This window comes from Microtus oregoni, unplaced genomic scaffold, assembly GCF_018167655.1.
Source record: "Microtus oregoni isolate MIOR12 unplaced genomic scaffold, Mior012 000021F_ref0000039, whole genome shotgun sequence".
Lineage (NCBI taxonomy): Eukaryota > Metazoa > Chordata > Mammalia > Rodentia > Cricetidae > Microtus > Microtus oregoni.
Window position 1 is genome coordinate 34,314,251 of NW_024543080.1, and position 22,299 is coordinate 34,336,549.

Here is a 22,299-nt window from a genome sequence, read left to right on the forward strand (position 1 = left end):
TTATATGTATGTATGTATGTATATATATATATTTAGAGAAAAGGAGAGAGAGATACATCTAGTCTATCTAATTTAACAAGTAATATTTATCTAAAACATTTAGCAAACATATTCCACTACATTTATCAAAGACATTCACATAGGAAATTGGCTTTATTTTTATCTTTTATTGATTATGTTTCCCTTTGCCTGAAATCATTTTTCTCATCACCTAATAATACTATTTTTAATATCATTTCTAAATCATATATTACAGACACTCTTATAACTCTTTCTTTACCTGCTATATTGATATCTATCTATATTTCTATACCTATATATCAGTCTCTATAGATGTAGATCTTTTCCTGTATCATCTGCTTTTATTGTAGAGATTTTTGTTTATTTTTTATGTTTACTCATCTCATTGATAGTAGTTTTCAAATGTATTATGAATGAGAGCTTTCTAAACTCTTTCTCTGAGAATGATATATATATATATATATATATATATATATATATATATATATATATATCACTTCTTACACATTGACTTTTTGTGTCCTACAATTAATTCTACTGATTCTTACATCTAATAGTTTTCTAGTTATCTCAATTTCTGTGATATTTTCAATTACACTACTGTGAATATGTATGAATTTCTTCAATATGGAAATTATTTTTTTATTATAATCCCTATCATGAAATAGATACTGTTGGAAGGAAGTCACTTGTTTGATCCCGATCGCTTAGCCCCCCAAAAATCACACAGAAACTGTATTAATTAAATCACTGCTTGGCCGATTAGCTCTAGCGTTTTATTGGCTAACTCCTACACCTAAATTTAACCCATCTCAATTAGCCTATGCCTCAACAAGAGGTTGTGGCCTACCAAAGTTTCAGCACATCTATCTTTGCAACAGCTCATGCATCTCTCTGACTATGCCCTTCTTCCTCTAAGCATTCAGCCTAGCTTTCCCTGCCTACTTAAGTTATACCTTGATAGAGGTTCAAAGCAGTTTTTTTATTCATTAATGGTAATCACAGCACACAGAGAGAACTCCCACATCACCTCTCCTTTTCTGTTTAAATAAAAAGGAAGGTTTTAAATTTAACATAGTAAAATTACATATAACAAAAAGGTATTAAACTAGAATTCAGTTACACTATTTATATCTACCTTATCTTCTATCATAAGTAAGGAAAACTATGTAAATTCTTCAACTACATCAAAGATTCCAGACGGATATATTACCTAAGTAAACAATAAGTACATTGTAAGCAAGTTCCAAAACTCTTGCTGCCTGGACATTCACCCAAAGTTTTTCTGTACAGTTGGGGCATTCATCTTCAGCTTACTGGCCAACAATATCCAACAGACTTTTCCATGAAGTAGAAAATCTTAAAGACAGTTCTGCCTATATTGGCAGTTTGCCAGTCACTTTCTTCTGTATCCTGCAGAATGTCTAGCAGAGTCTTTTTTTTTTCTTATTCTTTGTCATCCACTCTAGATACTTTATTTTTTTATTTATTTTATTTTTTTTACAAATTTATTTATTTATTTAAGATTCCTGTCTCTTCCCCGCTACCGCCTCCCATTTCCCTCTCCCTCCACCAATTAAGTCCCCCCCCCTCAGCCTGAAAAGCAATCAGGGTTCCCTTTACTGTGGGAAGTCCAAGGAACCCCCACCTCCATCCAGGTCTCCTACAAAGCCAGTGTGTGCAGCAGGATCAGAAACCCATTGCCATTGTTCTTGAGTTCTAGTAGTCCTCATTGTCCGCTATGTTCAGAGAGTCTGGTTTTATCCCAGGCTTTTCCATACCCAGGCCAGCTGGCCTTGGTGAGTTCCCAGTAGAACATCCCCATTGTCTCAGTGTGTGGGTGCACCCCTCGCGGTCCTGAGTTCCTTGTTCATGCTCTCTCTCCTTCTGCTCCTGATTTGGACCTTGAGGGTTATGTCCGGTGCTCCAATGTGGGTCACTGTGTCTGTCTCCTTTCATCGCCTGATGAAGGTTAATATTCAGGAGGATGCCTATATGTTTTTCTTTGGGCTCTCCTTATTTAGCTTCTCTAGGATCCCTAATTATAGGCTCAATGTCCTTGGTTTATGGCTAGAAACCAAATATGAGTGAATACATCCCATGTTCCTCTTTTTGGGTCTGGCTTACCTCACTCAGGATAGTGTTTTCTATTTCCATCCATTTACATGCAAAATTCAAGAAGCCCTTGATTTTTACTGCTGAGTAGTACTCTAATATGTACATATTCCATACTTTCTTCATCCATTCTTCTATTGAAGGGCATCAAGGTTGTTTCCAGGTTCTGGCTATCACAAACAATGCTGCTATGAACATCGTATAGCATATACTTTTGTTGTATTATAAGGCCTCTCTTGGGTATATTCCCAAGAGTGGTATTCCTGGGTCCAGGGGTAAGTTGATCCCGAATTTCCTGAGAAACCGCCGCACTGCTTTCCTAAGTGGTTGCACAACTTTGCATTCCTACCAGCAATGGATGAATGTACCCCTTTCTCCACAACCTCTCCAACAAAGGCTATCATTGGTGTTTTTTATTTTAGCCATTCTGACAGGTGTAAGATGGTATCTTAAAGTTGTCTTGATTTGCATTTCCCTGATCGCTAAGGAAGTTGAGCATGACCTTAAGTGTCTTTTGGCCATTTGAACTTCTTCTGTTGAGAATTCTCTATTCAGCTCAGTGCCCCATTTTATAATTGGATGTCAACCTGTAGAAGAATGAAAATAGATCCATATCTATCTCCATGCACAAAACTCAAGTCCAAATGGATTAAAGACCTCAATATCAGTCCGAACACACTGAACCTGATAGAAGAGAATGTGGGAAGTACTCTACAACACATGGGCACAGGAGACCACTTCCTACGTATAACCCCAGCAGCACAGACATTAAGGACCTCATTGAATAAATGGGACCTCCTGAGACTGAGAAGCTTCTGTAAAGCAAAGGACTCTGTCGCTAAGACACAAAGGCAACCCACTGACTGGGAGAAGATCTTCACCAACCCTGCAACTGACAAAGGTCTGATCTCCAAAATATATAAAGATCTCAAGAAACTAGACCGTAAAAGGCTAATCAACCCAATTAGCAGAGTCTTTATGAAGTAGGAACCCCAAAGGGTCAACTCACCTTTAGGCAAGTATATCAGTCATTTTTCTGTGGGTCCTGCATGTCCAGTTTATCAAGCCAGTGGAGCCTCTTTGATGCCCATCTGTCACTTGAAGTAATTGGTGAGGCCAGGAGCAGATGTGTTTCATTGTCATGAAAGTCCTAAATTCTTAATTCACTTTAAATGCCATATTCTGTTGTCTTTGAAAAGTTTGAAGAATGTCTATTCATCTGAAATACTCTGTACATCTAGAAAGTCTAACTAATATGACAACAAGCTTGAGTATTATAGATGATTATCTATTAACCTGTATTTCTTACGCATTGCATTTTTAGTGAGCTATAAAAACACAATACCTTAATCAAGGGCAGTAATATACATACAAGAAAATTGACCTTAAATATGTATCAATAAGACAAGATCCATACCAATGCAAATCTCATTAGCATAATAGCATATCCCCTGTTAAATATAAACAAACATTTTAAACAAGTTTTGGGAATATAGGCATAGTTCTATCCAAACTTCTTCCTGCTGTTTATTGGGTGTAGTAATTTTGGGGGAGTCCACAGCGGTATTGGTTATCTTGTTCCATCAAGTCACATGAGTCTGGGAGCAATCCACAGTTTTTCAACCTCTGTGGAAACAAGTGAAGAACCTCTTTTCCAAAGCAGCATATCCTTAGACCTAAATTTTGAAGGCATAACACCTTTATAATATATATGCTGGCTTAGTTTAGTAGCCCATACAATGAAATGTCTCTCTGTACTTAGCTCTTTCAGAGTCAAAAAATTCAAAGAAACACAATAATATACATAATTCAGACTCTCCGTGAATTTTCCATTTTTATGTGGCTTATTTTTCTTTACTCCTTTTAATCTGTGATTATCTCTACTCTGTCTCTTTAAAGACTTTATTAAAAAACACTTCTTTTTATAACTTTCCATAGTCCTTTTCTTCTCTCTCCCAAGCCTACATACATTTATCCAACATGGTGACCCATTTAGAGGTCTTTCATGTCTGAATCTGTCCTATTGTGTATTTGTAATTTTTTTTTTACTGTCCAGTGACGCTTCTTAAAATGCTAAGTACTTCTTAAAACTTAAGGTGTGCCATTACTATATTATATATGGTACTATTTGCTTGCCTATCCAGTCCAGCATAGTGGAGCCACTTGTGCCTCTGAGAGCCATGCACACAGCCCTAATTTTAGGCACACAACCAGTCCATATTGCCATTAAGAAAGCTGCAGCACGCTGTTCACAAACCCCATGCAAATTCTCCATCTCCCAAAAGAGCCAGAGATCATGGTGGCAGCATGGCCCAGAAAGGCAGAATTTCAAAATGGGGCAGCATTTCTGCTGTTGAGTCAGGAAAACCTCTCTCTCTCTCTCTCTCTCTCTCTCTCTCTTTTTTTTTTTTTTTTGGATTTTTTGAGACAGGGTTTCTCCGTAGCTTTTGGTTCCTGTCCTGGAACTAGCTCTTATAGACCAGGCTGGCCTTGAACTCACAGAAATCCACCTGTCTCTGCCTCCTGAGCGCTGGGATTAAAGACGTGCACCACCATCGCCTGGCCAGGAAAACTTCTCTTATAGGAGCTGCTGCACACTGCCAGCAAACAAGAAGCTGTGTTAAACTCTGTATTTTTGTGTCTAGAATTTCTTTTCTAATTCCCTCAGGTTTTAAGTGAATTTTAGTTGGCCATGTGCGCACAAATTTGTTGGAAGGAGGTTGCTAGTTTGTTTCCAGCCACTAAACAGTAAAATAATCACACAGAAAGTGAATTAATTAAATCCCTGTTTGACCCAATAGATCTAGCTTCTTATTGGCAAAATCTTACATCTTTATTTAACCCATCTCCATCAATCTGTGCATCACCACAAGGTTGTGGCCTATCAGCAAAGTTTCAGCATATCTATCTGCAAGGGCGGCTCCATGGCATCTCTCTGACATTGCCTTTCTTTCTCCCAGCACTGAGCATAACTTTCCCTGCTTACATAAGTTCTGCCTTGCCCTAGGACCAGAGCTTTATTCATTATTCTTTATTCATTAATAGTAATCACAACAAACAGAGGGGACTCCCACATCAAGATACCATTTTATCTCATTTGAGAAAACTATGTCCTAAGTTTTATATGACTATAACATGAAAATTTACAATTCCTCAAGGTCACTCATTCTTAAAAACATGGACCTTCTTAACATCTGGACAGAATTATATAGCTTTATATTATTTTTGTGTGACCATTTTACATAAATGCCATTTTCACTTTGCTAGCATTTTCCTAATGATTAATAATTTTGAATTTTTCTTCATTATTGGTCATATTTGTGGCACAGTTTTATATTGATCATTACTTTAATAGCATTATTTATGACTATTTTATTCTAAACTGTTGGAATTTTATGCATTTTTTCATTAAAACTTTGACAGACAGTTTGCAAATATTTATTGCATTATGTATGGTCCGTATATTTGTTATTTTGTTGTTTTTCTTCAGATGCTTTTTAGCTTGAAATATTTCTCTTGTGTTTTCTTTCCTTTTTCTCATTCTTTTTCTTGAGGGGGTTAACTATAAAGTCAGTTAATTAAGTAGTTGTCCCTTCACCTATTCTGGCATATATCACATGTTTATTCCATAGTTTCTTCTTATACTTGCAAAGTGACAGTTTTCATATTTAGGGGTTTGGCCAATTTGAAACTGTTTTATAACTGGTAAGAAGTAGTGAATCTGTTCTTAGTGGATTTTGTAACTAGTAAGAGATAGGGGATCTCCTTCAGGGAGATAGTGAATTTTCTCGTATTACTTATTTGAGATTATTGTTTCCTTAGTGTATATTTTTTGTAGAAATAGATTTCACTCCCAATATATGGGGTTTTTCTTGGGTCGCTGGTTTGTTAGTTTACTTAGTTTATGTGAAAATTGTCTTACTCTCATTGGTATAGTGTGGAAGTACTTATTTTTGTAAGTTGGTTAGTTCAGTGTTCTGTTACCTTTATTTTATGTAGTACTAGTTTCATGGATTGGAGATTTTCATCTTCTGTTTTGTTTTGAAATTCCATATGAATTTCAGGATTTTTGTTCCTTGGTAAAGAACAGCATTGGCAACTTGATAGAGTTCACATTGATCTATATATTGTTAAAGGTAATATTTTAACAATATAAAATTTATCTAAGCCATCATTATAGAATGTATTTCTACTCTCCTTGTACTGTACATTTTATTTCATTAACACTTTACACTTATCACTCTACAATTTTTTTTTACATCGTTAACTATATGTATTCCCATGTATTTTCTTTTCATTTATTTTGTTAGCTCTTAGAAGTGAGGTTGCTCCTATTATTTTGTTTTCATATAGTTCAACACTTGTAATTTCTTAAAGACTCCTGTATTTTCAGTGAGATAATCTAATTTAGAAGTTTGATTTTACATTCTCCTAGATAAAAATTGTATTACCGGAAGCAAAACTGCACCAGTTAAAGAACAGAATTTGGAGTATTGTGTCAGCATTGTAAAACATTTCTTAAAGAGATGTCTTGTGGGCTATGGGAAATTTCATTTAAATTAATTTTACTAAATTTAGAACATTTTTATGATAGTATTAATTATAATTAAGTGAGAAAAACAATAGGGCATTGGCTAAAACAAATACTTCATGCAAACCAAGCTTATAAATTATGAAATAATGTACTATAAATAATTCATATTAATTTGTTTTAAGATCCCATTCTAAACAAAGATAGAAAATAAAGTTATCATTCAACTACCACTCAATATTACTAATAAATATTATTTAAAAGACTTGTTGGCATATAATAATTTTCTTCTCATAATATAAATTGATCAATGTTTATTGCATAGTGAATGTTATATATTACTTTTTAAAGCTGTTTTCAATATATTTGATTGTTCTCCAGAACTTGATGTTAAAACACCGTGACTGAAGACACCACATATTTAGTCATAGGGCATGAAGAAGTCATATTGGTACTCATGTGGAAATCTGGAAGCTGAATCCCCACTCACTAGCTTTCAGAATGCTAGAGTACCATTCTCAGCTTAGTTGTCCCTGCCTTCGGCCACTTCCCTGTCCTCTTTTTGTTATGACTTTCAAGCAACTCATTTACAAATCATCTTGATAGCACAACAAATTAAAGCAAACTTTGGAAATTATCTCTAAATAGACATGTCATTCACCACATATCGTTGCATTATTTACTTAAGTGATCAAGGCGTCATCTCAGATACCTTAAAACACATGAGGACCTTCCTACTTTTCCTACAATATATTATTCCTATTTCTAGTGAAATCACACTTAACAACCTAATGCTCTTTCCTTATCAGAGTTTTACCATAAATTAATTTTAACGCATAGGTGTGAGGTGAGCATGACCAAATGTATAAGACAGGAAGTCTGGAAAAACAAAAATTAAAAAGATATAATGATATAATTTACTGACTCATTAATTCATTTCATGTTTGATATTATATCGGTAATATTTTTATTATTAATTGAACTATTTGTCATTTTCCTCCTTGTTCTCCTTTTAGAATACTCATTGCACATCTTATACTTTTATATATTATTTGGACTTTTACAAATTAAAATAAAAAGTATATTAATACTTTTATATACTAGTGATACATTTAGGTTCTTCATATATTTTGACAATTACTAACTGTAGTAGTATTAACTTTTGGTTTAAGCATGCATTTGTCTGTTTTCTTGTTTATGTCCTACACCTGGCATTTTTGATTGCAGAATTCTTGATCACAGTTTTGGGAAAACTGCCTTGTGACTATAACACTATGTATTCCTTATAGGAATATGAATATGTGAGTCTTCACTTTCTTCACATCTTCTAAAATTCTGATCATTTCTAAAGTAATGATTCCACTGTGGAAAAAAAAAAGGAATATGTTTAGTGCAATTAGGGTTGCTGTTATATAGTGAGAATGACTAGTAATGATACTGATTTTCATGATGTTAATGGCAGATCTATTCATATTGTCAAAACTTGAAAAGATCCTCTTTATTTCATAAAACCTGGAAAAGCTGATGTCAGGAAAACATTGTAAACACTTGATCCAGGATGGTTGGGGCCTTATTTATTCTGGACATAATGTTTTATCTTTTCTTTTCCCAGTGTGACTGAGATGCAAGTAGGTTCAATATCAGTAGGTCACAGAGTCAGAGACATTTTTATATAGAAGAAATCAATGACAGATGTAACCTCATTATTTCTGAGGTTGTTGTGTTGTATAGGAAATATTTTTATGTTTAAAAAACCACTGCGTTTTTGTTTGAGGAAATAGAACATCTGGCTATAATCAGTTTAATGCTATAACAGTTTTATTTCAGAGGTTTAGGTCATGTTCAGTCTGTGAGGTTCTTTAATTAAATAGCTAATTCTAATTTTTTTCTTATAAAATGAATCCATATAATTTGAAAGTAAATGGTACATGTGTTTCAAATATTCTATATGTGTAAAGTTTGATAATGTGCTAATGCGTATGTATTTATTTGTTAGTTGTTTTTAAGAAGTATTTGATGCCTAACTTAAAAGTGTCCTTTATCACTTCATATACCCACCCTCAATATCCATGCTTTCATCGTAAAGATAAAACTCTAAGACAGTGTACAATTTGTTTCACTTTCCAGCCAATTGTGCTATAGTTAATTTTAGCTTTTGATGATGTCAGAAATATTCTTTATAAACTATTGTCTATAAGTTTCCATTCATAGAATATGTATGCATATTTAATTTTCTTAATTATGCGTAACTTTTAAAAACCTTTGATGGAAACCTCGTTTTCAATTAACAAAATTTAATTCCACAAAACCTGAAATTCAAAATATGTAGCAAATAAATCATTTTTTAGAGAATTATATTTTATGTCAGGAAATATGCATTGTATTTGAAGTTAAAGATAAATATACTATTCAGAAACTTTAAATATTTATATTTATACACTGAAGATGGTAAAAAGACAGTTCAGCAAATGCCTTCACTAGTTTTCCTTGAGACATAATAGTGAGGCTGACCCTTTCCAGTTTCCCACATTTGTATTTATGAATGTATTTGCCACATCTGATGTTGCTCAGAAGGTGGTATTTGTCACAAAATTTGTGCAAACCTAGAAAGATACATCAAGTAACAAATTTTTATTTCATATAAATATTAACATTCTTTTGAATCTTGAGGATATAGTGACATTTCCTATAATACTTAACGTGTGCTTCTTTGATGAACCTAGTTAATGTTCTACAAGAATTTCTTTAAGTCTTACATCTCTGTGCATTATTGGTGAAGCTTGGCAAGTACTATGTAGAAAAGAAGAGAAGAAAACAAACACTGAAGAATATACTATCTAAGACATTGATCCACATGTCATAATTCCTACAGTAAATATTTAAAGGCCTGTATCATTTTTTGAAATGTGCATGGGAGCAAAGGAAGAAACTGAATCAGATATTTATTATATATTAATTTTTTTCTGTCAGTTGTAACTGACTTACTTGCCCTCTTAGTTAGTCTTAGTTAGGGTTTTTAATCGCTGTGAAGAGACAACATGACCATGACAACTGAAATAAAGGAAAACGTTTAATTGAGTCTAGTTTTTTTTGATTTTCGAGACAGGGTTTCTTTGTAGCTTGCTTTTGGTTCCTGTCCTGGAACTATCTCTTGTAGCCCAGGCTGGCCTCGAACTCACTGAGATCAGCCTGTCTCTGCCTCCCGAGTGCTGGGATTAAAGGCGTGCGCTACCACCGCCCGGCCTTGAGTCTAGTTTTGAAGGTTAGTCCATTATTGACATTGTAAGAAGCATGGCAGCAAGCAGGCAGACAGGGTGCTGCAGAGGTAGCTGAGTGTTGTATAACTGATCCGTAGGCAGCAGGAAGAGATGGTGAAGCACTTGGTCTTTTTTGACCTTCTGAGACCTCAAAATTTACACCAATGAGACACTGTATCCAACAAGGCCATACCAACTCTAACAAGGCATCTCTTCCTAACAGTACAATTCCTGTGAACCTATGCGGGACAGTTTATTTGTTTTTTGGTTTTTTTTTTTCCAAACCATTATATTTGCTTAAATACTAAGTTAAATTTAAGCACCTCTATGCAAATAAAGTAAATTGAGAATACAAACAAACAAAAGAGGTATGGTTGACAGATTAAACAGATCTATCCGAATGGGGTTTATTTATTTAATCATAATGGATAATTTTCCTAATGTGTTCTTGGATTCGGTTTGCCAGTATTTTGTTGAGGATTTTTGCGTCGATGTTCATGAGTGAGATTGGCCTGTAATTCTCTTTCCTGGTTGAGTCCTTGTGTGGTTTTGGTATCAGAGTAACTGTAGCTTCATAAAAGGAATTAGGTAATGACCCTTCTGTTTCTATATTGTGGAATACATTAAGGAGTATGGGTATTAGCTCTTCTTGGAAGTTCTGGTAGAATTCCGCATTGAAACCATCTGGTCCTGGGCTTTTTTTGGTAGGGAGGTTTTTGATAACAGCTTCTAATTCTTCGCGACCAACAGGTCTGTTTAGATTGTTCACCTGGTCCTGGTGTAACTTTGGTATATGGTATTTATCTAAAAAAGTGTCCATTTCTTTTACATTTTCCAGTTTTGTGTTATACAGGCTTTTGTAATATGATCTGATGATTCTCTGAATTTCCTCTGTGTCTGTGGTTATGTCCCCCTTTTCATTTCTGATCTTATTAATTTGCGTATTCTCTCTCTACCGTTTGATTAGTTTGGCTAGGGGTTTATCAATCTTGTTGATTTTCTCCAGGAACCAGCTTTTTGTTTCATTGATTCTTTGGATTGTTTTCTGTGTTTCTATTTTGTTGATTTCAGCCCTCAGTTTGATTATTTCCAATCTTCTACTCCTACTAGGTGAGTCTGCTTCTTTTTTTTCTAGAGCTTTCAGGTGGGCTGTTAAGTCTTCAATATGTGCTTTCTCTGTTTTCTTTAAGTGGGCACTTAGTGCAATGAACTTTCCTCTTAGCACTGCTTTCATAGTGTCCCATAAGTTCGAGTATGTTGTTTCTTTATTTTCATTGAATTCAAGGAAGACTTTAATTTCTTTCTTTATTTCTTCCTTAATCCAGGTATGGTTCAGAAGTTGACTGTTCAGTTTCCATGAGTTTGTAGGCTTTCTGAGGGTAGCATTGTTGTTGAATTCTAACTTTAATCCATGGTGATCTGATAAGACACAGGTGGTTACTAATATTTTTTTGTAACTGTGTAAGTTAGCTTTGTTACCGAGTATGTGGTCAATTTTCGAGAAGGTTCCATGAGCTGCAGAGAAGAAGGTATATTCTTTCCTCTTCGGGTGGAATAATCTATAGATGTCTGTTAAGTCCATTTGCTTCATTACCTCCATTAATTCTCTAATTTCTCTGTTAGGTTTCTGTTTGATTGACCTGTCCATTGGTGAGAGAGGAGTGTTGAAGTCTCCTACTATTAGTGTGTGTGGTTTGATGACTGCCTTGAGTTTTAGTAGTGTTTCTTTTATATACGTGGGCGCTTTTATATTCGGGGCATAGATATTCAGGATTGAGACTTCATCCTGATGAATTGTTCCTGTTATGAGTATAAAATGTCCCTCTCCATCTCTTCTGATTGATTTAAGTTTGAAGTCAACTTTGTTTGAAATTAGTATGGCCACACCTGCTTGTTTCTTAGGACCATTTGCTTGATAAGCCTTTTCCAAGCCTTTTACTCTGAGTAGGTGCCTGTCTTTGTGGTTGAGGTGTGTTTCTTGTAGACAGCAGAACGTTGGATCCTGTTTTCGTATCCAATCCCTTAGCCTCTGCCTTTTTATAGGTGAGTTGAGCCCATTGACATTAAGTGATATTAATGACCAGTGGTTGTTAACTCCGGTCACTTTTTTAGTAGTAGGGTTTGTGTGTTTCCCTTCTTTGAGTTGCGCTGGTGAAAGGTCTCTAGATGACTGAGTTATTGTGGGCATTGTTGGACTCCTTGGTTAGTGATTTTCCTTCTATAATTTTCTGTAAGGCTGGATTTGTGGCTACGTATTGTTTGAATTTGTTTTTATCCTGGAAAATTTTGTTTTCTCCATTTATAGTGAACGAAAGCTTGGCTGGATATAGTAGTCTGGGCTTGCATCCATGATCTCTTAGTTTTTGCAGTACATCTATCCAGGACCTTCTGGCTTTCATGGTTTCCATAGAGAAGTCAGGTGTAAGTCTGATAGGTTTACCTTTATAAGTAACTTGGCCTTTTTCCTTTGCGGCTCTTAATATTCTTTCTTTATTCTGTGTATTTTGTGTTTTGATTATTATATGGCGAGGGGATGTTTTTTTTTTTTTTTGATCCAGCCTATTTGGTGTTCTGTATGCTTCTTGAACCTTCATAGGTACCTCTTTCTTCAGGTTGGGAAAGTTTTCTTCTATAATTTTATTAAGTATATTTTCTGTACCGTTGAGCTGCACTTCTTCTCCTTCTTCTACTCCAATTATTCTTAGGTTTGGTCTTTTTATTGTGTCCCAAATTTCCTGAATGTTTTGTGATGAGAATTTGTTGGTTTTGCTGTTTTCTTTGATCAGTGTGTTTATTTTTACTATGGTATCTTCAGTGTCTGATATTCTCTCTTCTATCTCTTGTAATCTGTTGTTAGTACTTGTTTCTGTCATTCCTGTTCGTTTACCCAGATTTTCCATCTCCATTCTTCCCTCGGTTTGTGCTTTCTTCATTGCTTCCATTTCATTCTTCATGTCTTGAACTGCTTCCCTAACCTGTTTGATTGCTTTTTCTTGTTTCTCTTGGTTTTCTTGCGTGTCTTTGAGCTGTTTGTTCATTTCCTCTAACTTTTTGTTTGTAATCTCTAATTGTTTATGGCAGTTTTTCACCTCCTGTTTAAGGTCCTCTATTATTTTCATAGAGTTCACTTTTGAGTCGATTTCTTCTATTTCTTCAGGAGTAGGGTGTGCAATTCTTCTTATTTTGGGATCCCTGGTTTCTGGTGGTGTCATGTTGCCTTTCAGATTGTTGGAGGAATTCTTTTTTTTTTTTTTAAATTTATTTATTTATTAAGGATTTCTGCCTCGTCCCCACAACCGCTTCCCATTTCCCTCCCACTCCCCCGATCAAGTCCCCCTCCCTCATCTGCTCGAAGAGCAATCAGGGTTCCCTGACCTGTGGGAAGCCCAAGGACTGCCCACCTCTATCCAGGTCTCCTAAGGTGAGCATCCAAACTGCCTAGGCTCCCACAAAGCCAGTACGTGCAGTAGGATCAAAAACCCACTGCAATTGTTCTTGAATTCTCAGTATTCCTCATTGTCCGCTATGTTCAGCTAGTCCGGATTTATCCCATGCTTTTTCAGACCTAGGCCAGCTGGCCTTGGTGAGATCCCAATAGAACATCGCCATTGTCTTAGTGTGTGGGTGCACCCCTCGTGGTCCTGAGAATGGATGAAGAAAGTATGGAATATATACATATTAGAGTATTACTCAGCAGTAAAAAACAAGGACTTCTTGAATTTTGCATACAAATGGATGGAAATAGAAAACACTATCCTGAGTGAGGTAAGCCAGACCCAAAAAGAGGAACATGGGATGTACTCACTCATATTTGGTTTCTAGCCATAAATAAAGGACATTGAGCTTATAATTCATGTTCCTAGAGAAGCTAAATAAGAAGGTGAATCCAAAGACAAACACATAGGCATCCTCAGGAATATTAACCTTCATCAGGCGATGAAAGGAGACAGAGACAGAGACCCACACGGGAGCACCGGACAGAAATCTCAAGGTCCAAATCAGGAGCAGAAGGAGACGGAGCACGAGCAAGGAACTCAGGACCACGAGGGGTGCACCCACACACTAAGACAATGGAGGAATTCTTGTATTGGCGCCTTCCCATCTCTTCCTTCAAATGGAGCCAGGAGAGGCCTGGTCTCTTGGTCCAGACTTTGCTGTGATTGACTCTCAGGGTATATCTCTTCAGTGTAGAAGCAGGAACCGTTCCCGTCCAGATGGGATTCCTCCTCAACCGTCCTGATGGGATTCCTCAGCAACTAAACTGGGCCGCCGGTAGCCCAATGATCCAGGGCCAACAGGATGAATGGAGCAAGTGGGGGGGGGGGTGGTATCCAGGAGCACGCAGGAAGCCTGGCGCTGGAGCTGGAGGTGCCCGGCTCCCTTACAGGGGACCCTGAGGCCTGCCCGGCTGGCAGGCACTCACCGCTCTTGGTGGGTCGCCTTAGTTTAGGAGCTTAAGACTTTAGTTGAGCACTGGTCCTAGCATACACCGGGGCAGGTTTGGGGAGGGGTGCTGGGGGTGCTGGGTCGTGCGAAAGGGGTTTATTTATTTAAAACGCAGAATATGTGGTGGGTTTTTTTTTTTGAAAGTATGTTATATTTGTGTGTGCTGTTAGTCAGAGGTGTTCTCTTTTAAAATATATAAAATTGAACCAAATTTGGTGTTATGTGTATATGTGTACATCTTTAGAGCTTCTGAAACAGCAGATCTTTGCATTATTCTATATCTAAACATTTGACTGTCAATTTTAGCTATCAAATGCTTCAGTAATATGTGTTTATTACTATTCTGATCCTCCTTTTTCTTCCTAGTTTTTGTGTGACCTGGGAACTATACCATACTGGGTTGCTGTTTGCTTTGATACCTGTTTCACTGCCCATTTCTACTTAAGAATATATTTTCCCAGTAGCTACATATTATAAGTATGTTAATGATTTCTTTTGATTAATTAAATTCTCACATAATTGCAATCTTTTCGAGTTTCATTTAAGATACCTGTGAATATATAGTTAATATTTATATAATTCCAGCCAGATATAAAATCATTTTGTAACATGCTCACAAATTTTCCATTTTGACATGAAGACATTCAGAGGAGTCTGTCCTATCTCCATCTCTAAGGTCAGATATTAAAAATGAAATAGCTAACAATATCTAAGCTACACATTGTTCAAAGGCTGAAACTGGATTTATTTAAGTGTGAGTTTTCTTCCCTGTGCACATAGTAGTGTAGACAGATCCAAGCCTGAGCTCCTCTGAGACTATTAACGTGAGCCATTTGACTAAGCAAGTGTTGCTGATGCTGCCACGGTACAGCATCCTAAGCAGTCAAGTACTAAGAGGAGTTTTGGCAACACAGAGACATTGTATGGAGTACTCTGGCTCTTTTCAACGGCATTATGTTGTCTCTAAAAACAAATCATTAAGCTTAGTTTAGATTCAAACAACTGACAAGAAAATCACACCATTTTGGTTAAAGAAAAAAGAAAAAAAAAAGTTAGGTCATTTTAAAAGTCACAATGAAATGATCCTTTCTGAGGATTTTTTTGATGATAGTTTTTTTTCTAATTTGTCAATCTAGAATAAAATATTTTGAGATTATAAGTACTTAATTTCTTCCAGAATTACCGAACTCTACAGCAACTGTATACAAAACCATGAATTGATCTCGTGAATTAAATTGCATGAGTATTTGAATTTTATATATTTGCCTTTTGCATTGAAAAACAAAAAGTTATGTATTCTTACTTATAAATGAGCATGGACACACACGTACACGCTTTTTTGTCAATCCTCTGAAATTCAGCTTTTGTGGTGTATTTGCTTCATCAACAGCCTTTTGTTTTAGCACCAGTTGTGACAGGGACACAGCTACTTACACTGAAAGGAGCACAGTGATGAAGCAAACGTTGCTGAGTCACTGATCGTGCATCTTAATGATGGTGTCTTACATTGAGGAAAATCAGGTACCGTTCTTGAACTATAGAATTATTGAGTTACAGAGCTCCAGACCACAGAGAATAAATATACGATCCTATAACAAGGTAGTTTTAACAAGGTCCTTTCACAGTGAATTTGTTTCCAAAAGTGAATATTGTATTTCATAATGACTATAATTAAGTACTTATTGCACAGCATAGCTAAAGTATTAAAATGTCGTACTTTCATTACATTCATTAAAACAAGGAAGCTAAAAGTCATTTGAAACTTGAAAATGCTTTTTTTAAAAACTTTTAACAAATCTTAGAAATCCATTTCTTTTCAAATTTTATTTTCTTATATTTTTGTTTCAAATGCATCCTGACAACAGTTTCCCCTCTGTCTTGGTTAGGGATTTTACTGCTGTGATTTATGTGCCATGACCATAGCAACTCATAAAAAAAAAAATCAACTGGGGTGGCTCACTCCCTTACTATTTAAGAGGTTCCGTCCATTATCATCATGGCAGGGAGCTTGGCATTGTGCAGGCAGATGTGCTAGAACTGAGAGTCCTGCATTGGACTCAGAGGCAACAGGAAGTTGACTGTTACACTGAATGAAGCTTGAGAAAAAGACCTCAAGGTCCACCCCCACAGTCTCACACTTCCTCCAAAAAAACACACCTTCTAATAGTGCCTCTTCCTTTGGGAGCCATTTTCTTTCAAAGCCCCACACCTTCCCTCCGCACCTCCCAGTCACCATTCTCCCTTCTTCCTGGGATCCACACCTTCTTATATTTCTAGAAACTTTCTTTAACTTAAAGAGGTTTAAAAAACAGTTTCTGTTTGAATATTAGGATTTAAAACTGGAGAGATGTTTTACTAGTTAAGAACTTACTAAGCTTTCTCAGGGAACCTGAATTAAGATCCTACCACCCATACTGGGAAGCACACTACCCAGTAACTTCAGCAATGGAAGACCAGAGACTTCTTCCTGCCCCACAGGTAAAAGCACACAGAACACACACACTCACACAGAGACTAACAGATATACGCATTATTAAAAAATAAAAAAAAATTAAGTTGAAGCTTAATATATGTCCTGAAATAATATTTATCAAATAAAATTTTTAGATATTTTAAATTGGCACACAATTTCCACTATAGTCAATTATTTTATTATCCTGATGAATGCAAAGCATGAATAAATAAATAATACTCAAAGAAATGCTTTCTGGCGTGCTGTGCATGTTTTTAATGTTTGTCATGTATCTTGTTTTGTGTTTCTCTTCTGTTATTAAATCATCACAAATTCAGCGACACAAATGAGGAAAAATTTCCCAGTGTTTTAATGAAGATGCAGTAGCTTATTTGATAGCATATAGGCTTTTGTAAATTATTTATTTAAAAAATAAATAAAAATTATTATTTAATGTATGATTTTTTTTCTTGCTTTAGGATCCCATTTTATCCTCTGATTCCATTTCATGGTCTACAATAAATTACCATAGGTATCACAGAGAGCAGACATTTATTTCTCACAGTTGTGGAGAAAGGGATGCCAAGTTGATGTAGAATTTGATACGGTTGAGGTCATATGATCTGGTATGTAAACAAATGCATTCCTTCTGTTTGTTTGTCTATTTTTAGATATTATAAATAGAACATTTCTTCCTTCCCTTTCCTCCTTACAAACCCTACCATATATACCTCTCCCAACCTCCTTCAAGTCCATAGCTTCCTATTTCACTAATAGTTATTGCATTCATTATGTTTATGTGCACGTATAAGATATATATGCTTAGATATAGCTTAATCAGTTCTTATAATGATACTTGTATGTATGTTTTCAGGGCTGCCCATTTAGCATGGGACAACCAATTGATGTGTTGGGGAAAGCCCCCACCTCTACTGCTCCAAACTTCCCTCCACCCTCCACATTAACTAAATTTTTAACTCTTCTATTTTTTTGAATTACTGTAAACAGTCCATGTTCTTGCAGTTTATGAATTGGTGTCAAAAACTAATAATGATTAATTGCAAATCACAATGACAATTCTAAGGAAAAACAATTGCTTAAATGTTTGGTTTTGAATTTCGCAGTTGTAATGGGGCTCACTGAGTGTGACTTTTTCACACTCCAATTAAGTCATTTCAAACAGAAATGATCTAAAGGAAACACCAAGTGTTCCTGTTTGTGTCTCCCTACTGAGAGTTGCAGTTACAAATGTGTGGGGGGCAGTGTGCTTGCAATGATGGGAGAGAGGTCTGTGAACATGAATAATCAAGATTTGTAATCCAGAGGAAGTTGTTAAATTCTGTAAACATCTGACACAGTGGATCGGATGTAGTGTTCCCTGGAAAAAAATGTATTATTCTTTAAGTTTAGCCAAAATTTGACACCTTTAATTTAAAAAGATCTTTGGTTGATCTGTTTCCAAATAACTCTTTTTGTGCCTAGTGTATGAATTCATAGAGTATAAATTATAAATTATGTAAAAGAGAGGTAACTGTGCTGGTATTCTAACACACATATATTGTTCTTCACGAAAGCATACAGTGAAATTTATACAAATACAGTTTTGTGCTTAGAAAATTGCATGTTACTGATATCGCTTGAAATATAAAACAAGACTTTACTTGTCATAATCATGGGGAAATATTTGAAAACCTGGAATAAGACAGTCTTTTGTCATGCTATTCACATGAGGATGGTGGGTTTCATCCCTGACTTGGAGAAAGAACATGCCAAGATCCCCATGTTGTAACAGGAAGGAGTTTCTCATTCTGTCAAGGGTTAAGTCAAACAGTACTGCCTCGTGAGGAAGGCATAATTAAATCTTACATGCAAGGCTCTTCAGTGTTTGACAATGAAATGCTTGTGGGTTTCTCCAATGACAAGACTGTGTAAAGACACCATAGGGAAAAGCAAATCCACCCTGAGCAGAGAGTAAGCCAGGTTTCAGAGGAGCATCTCACGCAGGCTCTGCTATAATTGTGCGTTGTGTTTAACAGCGTGGTAGTTATAAAAAGAAAGTCTCCCCTTATGCTTTCTACAATTAATATGAAATATTTCTAACATGAAAACATATTTAGATTTTCAAATTTGACAGTCAACATTAAACAAATAGCCCCAAATACAATATTATCTTTTTAAAAAATGTCTTATTTTAATTTCTGTCTATATTTAGCTAGATATGTGTCATGTGTGTGTTTGGTGTCCATGGAGCCTAGAAGAGGGTTGTGAGTTGCCACATTGGTGCTAGAGTCTAACTCAGTGTAGTGAGGTGGCTGCTAGTTAGTCCCCGGCCACTTAGCCTGTAATAATCACACAGAAACTGTATTATTTATATCACCACTTGACTCAATAGCTCCATCTTCTTATTGGCTAACTCTTACATCTTAACTTAACCAATCTCTATTAATCTGTGTATCACCACAAGGTCGTGGCCTACCAGCAAAGTTTCAGCACGACTGTCTTCCAGGAGTGGCTCCATGTCTTCTCCCTGACTCTGCCTCCTTTCTCCCAGCATTCAGTTTAGTTTTCCCCACCTAGCTCTGTTTCCCTAGAGATCTTCTATAGGCCCAAAGTAGTTTCTTTGTTAACCAATGATATTCATAGCATAAAGAGAGGAATCCCCCATCACCCTAGTATATTGAAAAGAATAGAAGTGCTCTTAAACCCTGAGCCATTCCTCTAGTTCCTAAGAGTATATTATCATTTTTAGGAAATAATAGATCTATTATAAAATTCCTTCACTTCATAACCTAATAGATTATGAATACTGGTTAATAAACTAAGATTATGTAAATAATTCCAAATAGAGCAATGAATATCAACATTTCATATATTGGACTATTCTAGTATTTAGAGAACTTAAAATTTAATAAAAATAACACAGCATTATGTGTTGTTCTATAAATAAGAAATATGCCTAGTTTAGTTGCTTGCAGGCTATTTTTGTTGAATTTGCGGGAAAATAAATTATTTTCCTGCTGTAATTTGCAAAATACTTTTTGAGCTTCAGACAGTGAGGTTCTTCATGCAACGATCAGACATCAAGTTAATGTTACAAACTGAAAGAATAGTCATGGAAAACAAATGATAAGAATTGGGGAAAGCCCCAAAAGAAATAACTAAGGAAATACATTAAAATCCACCAAATGTAAAAGAGTCTGAGCAATAGTATGCATGAATGTTGGGGACATTTGTAAAAAAAATTCAATCCTACATGTTTCCTTATGGTCTATGCTAATTTCTATTAAGTTGGTTGCCCAAACACTAGATAATATACCAACATATCTGAAAGTTGTCGACTGTTTTCTGGCAACATTAAGGCACTTGCTAAGCAAAGTGAAATAAATTATTTCCTTTAAAACTGCATGTAACTAAATGCCAACCATTTGTAAATTGGAATCATACTACACACATTTTTCTGCAATCTTTTAAAATAATCTTTTGAAGCTGGTAGATTACTTTAAATTTCAAACTCTCAGAGATGTTAACTATTTTTCTCAATTTCTTTCATGTTATATCCACAAGTTTTCAACAATTCTCATTCAGTGTGTTCTCAAATTTTATCTGCCATTAATATAAATGATTCTTATATTCTATTAATAGAAGTGATATAAGTACAAATTAATGCAATTATTTTCATAGTGACTGCATATTTACATAAAAATTAAAGAAGATTATTAAATCCACAATGAGGTTTAGAAGCTTCTCTAGAATTGGAATTTAAATTATTCAAACTTTATTTTCTATAAACGTATTTAGTATACAATTTTATTAACTGAAGTGTCCAGTGGCCTAAAACTCATTTTACAGAATAAATTGAATTAGCCTGAACAATGTTGCAACATATCAAATTTTGTGAAACAGGTATCAGGTTTGGAAATGGGAATCTGAGGTGAAATTATGTAGGTAGATTAATTATCCCTGAATATATATATATATATATATATATATATATATATACAAGTTATACACATGTATATAGATTCTTTGAATAGTAACATAATTTTGAGACTATGAGTATCCTCAAAATTATAGCGTGGCACTCAACCATGGCAAGGGCCAGTAACAGAGCCTCGTGTAAGTGAGTGTCAGGACACATATGAAGTTTTGTTATGGCACTTTGGCTTTTCCTGATTTAGATAGGGAAGTGGTTTCAGAAAACACATATATGACTTTAAAACTCTTTGTGAAGGCTTGAAGACACTGATAAGAGGTTGGTTACTTGCAGCTATTCAGAGGATCATGTTTTTTTGTCTAGGACCCACCTGGCAGCTAACAACCATTCTTAAGTAACATCAGTTCCAGTAATCTGACACCTTCTTCTGACCTCCTCAGGAACTACAGTCAAGTAATGCACAGACACAAGAGAAAACCTTCAAGAATTGCTTGATCTTAAAACTGCACTACCTACATGGGAGCTTGGCCCCATTCTTGACAGGTAGCATGTTCCTCAAATGAGATCTGAGAACAGCTGGTCAACAACCAATGATTTAAGCTTCAGCACCCAGGAGTGAGAGAAACATCCTTTATGAAGACAGACAAAAAAAAAAAATCCCTTGATAGTCATCACTATTGAATCAAGGAACAGACCAGAGGTGTATGACCTAAGTGGCATTTCATAGCAAAACTGTTTATGGAGAATACAAGATGGAAATGACCATGGGTTGATTGGGCAAATGATATTTAACATAATATAATGGTTTAGGTTACCAGTGTTTCCTTGCCCACCAGTTTCCTTTGGTTATGCAGCCTGACTCCTGAGAACCTCAAAGTTCTTTTCATCATATTATTTTAAATGAGAAATAATAACTGTATATATTTAGAATACAATGTGATATTACAACTTATAGTAAATAATGTAGCATGATCAATTCAATCTAATTAACATCATCATCCTCTCGTCCATCACTTTTATGATGAAACATTTGGAAATTAATTATTTTGAAATATATATTACGTTTACTATAATCACACTGTTGTGCAATAGATTTCAAGAAATGTCCTAATTCTGAAACTTTACAGCATCTGATTGATATCTCCATATTCTTTCTTTCTCAGGCTGCAAGCTCTGCCAAATATCATAGTACACTCTATTTCTATAAGTCGTGTCCTTGGGGTCTAGAAATAAGTTCTGCATTTGCCTTTCTGTGCAAGATTTAAGTTACTTACCATAAAATTTTTCAGGTTTGTGTGCTTATATTATGTATATGTGCACTTACCACACACATTTACAGCATTAACTTACAATGATGAATTTATTCTGTGAAAACGGGGTGATACCTTATCTTTTTTCCATAAGCTAGAACACTGTTGAACACTGTAAGTATTTAACACACGTCATTGTGCAAATGAAGAGTATTCTTTTTCTTTAATATTTTTTTTGCTCCTTTAAACAATTGGAGAAATAAATGCACACACACACACACACACACACACAC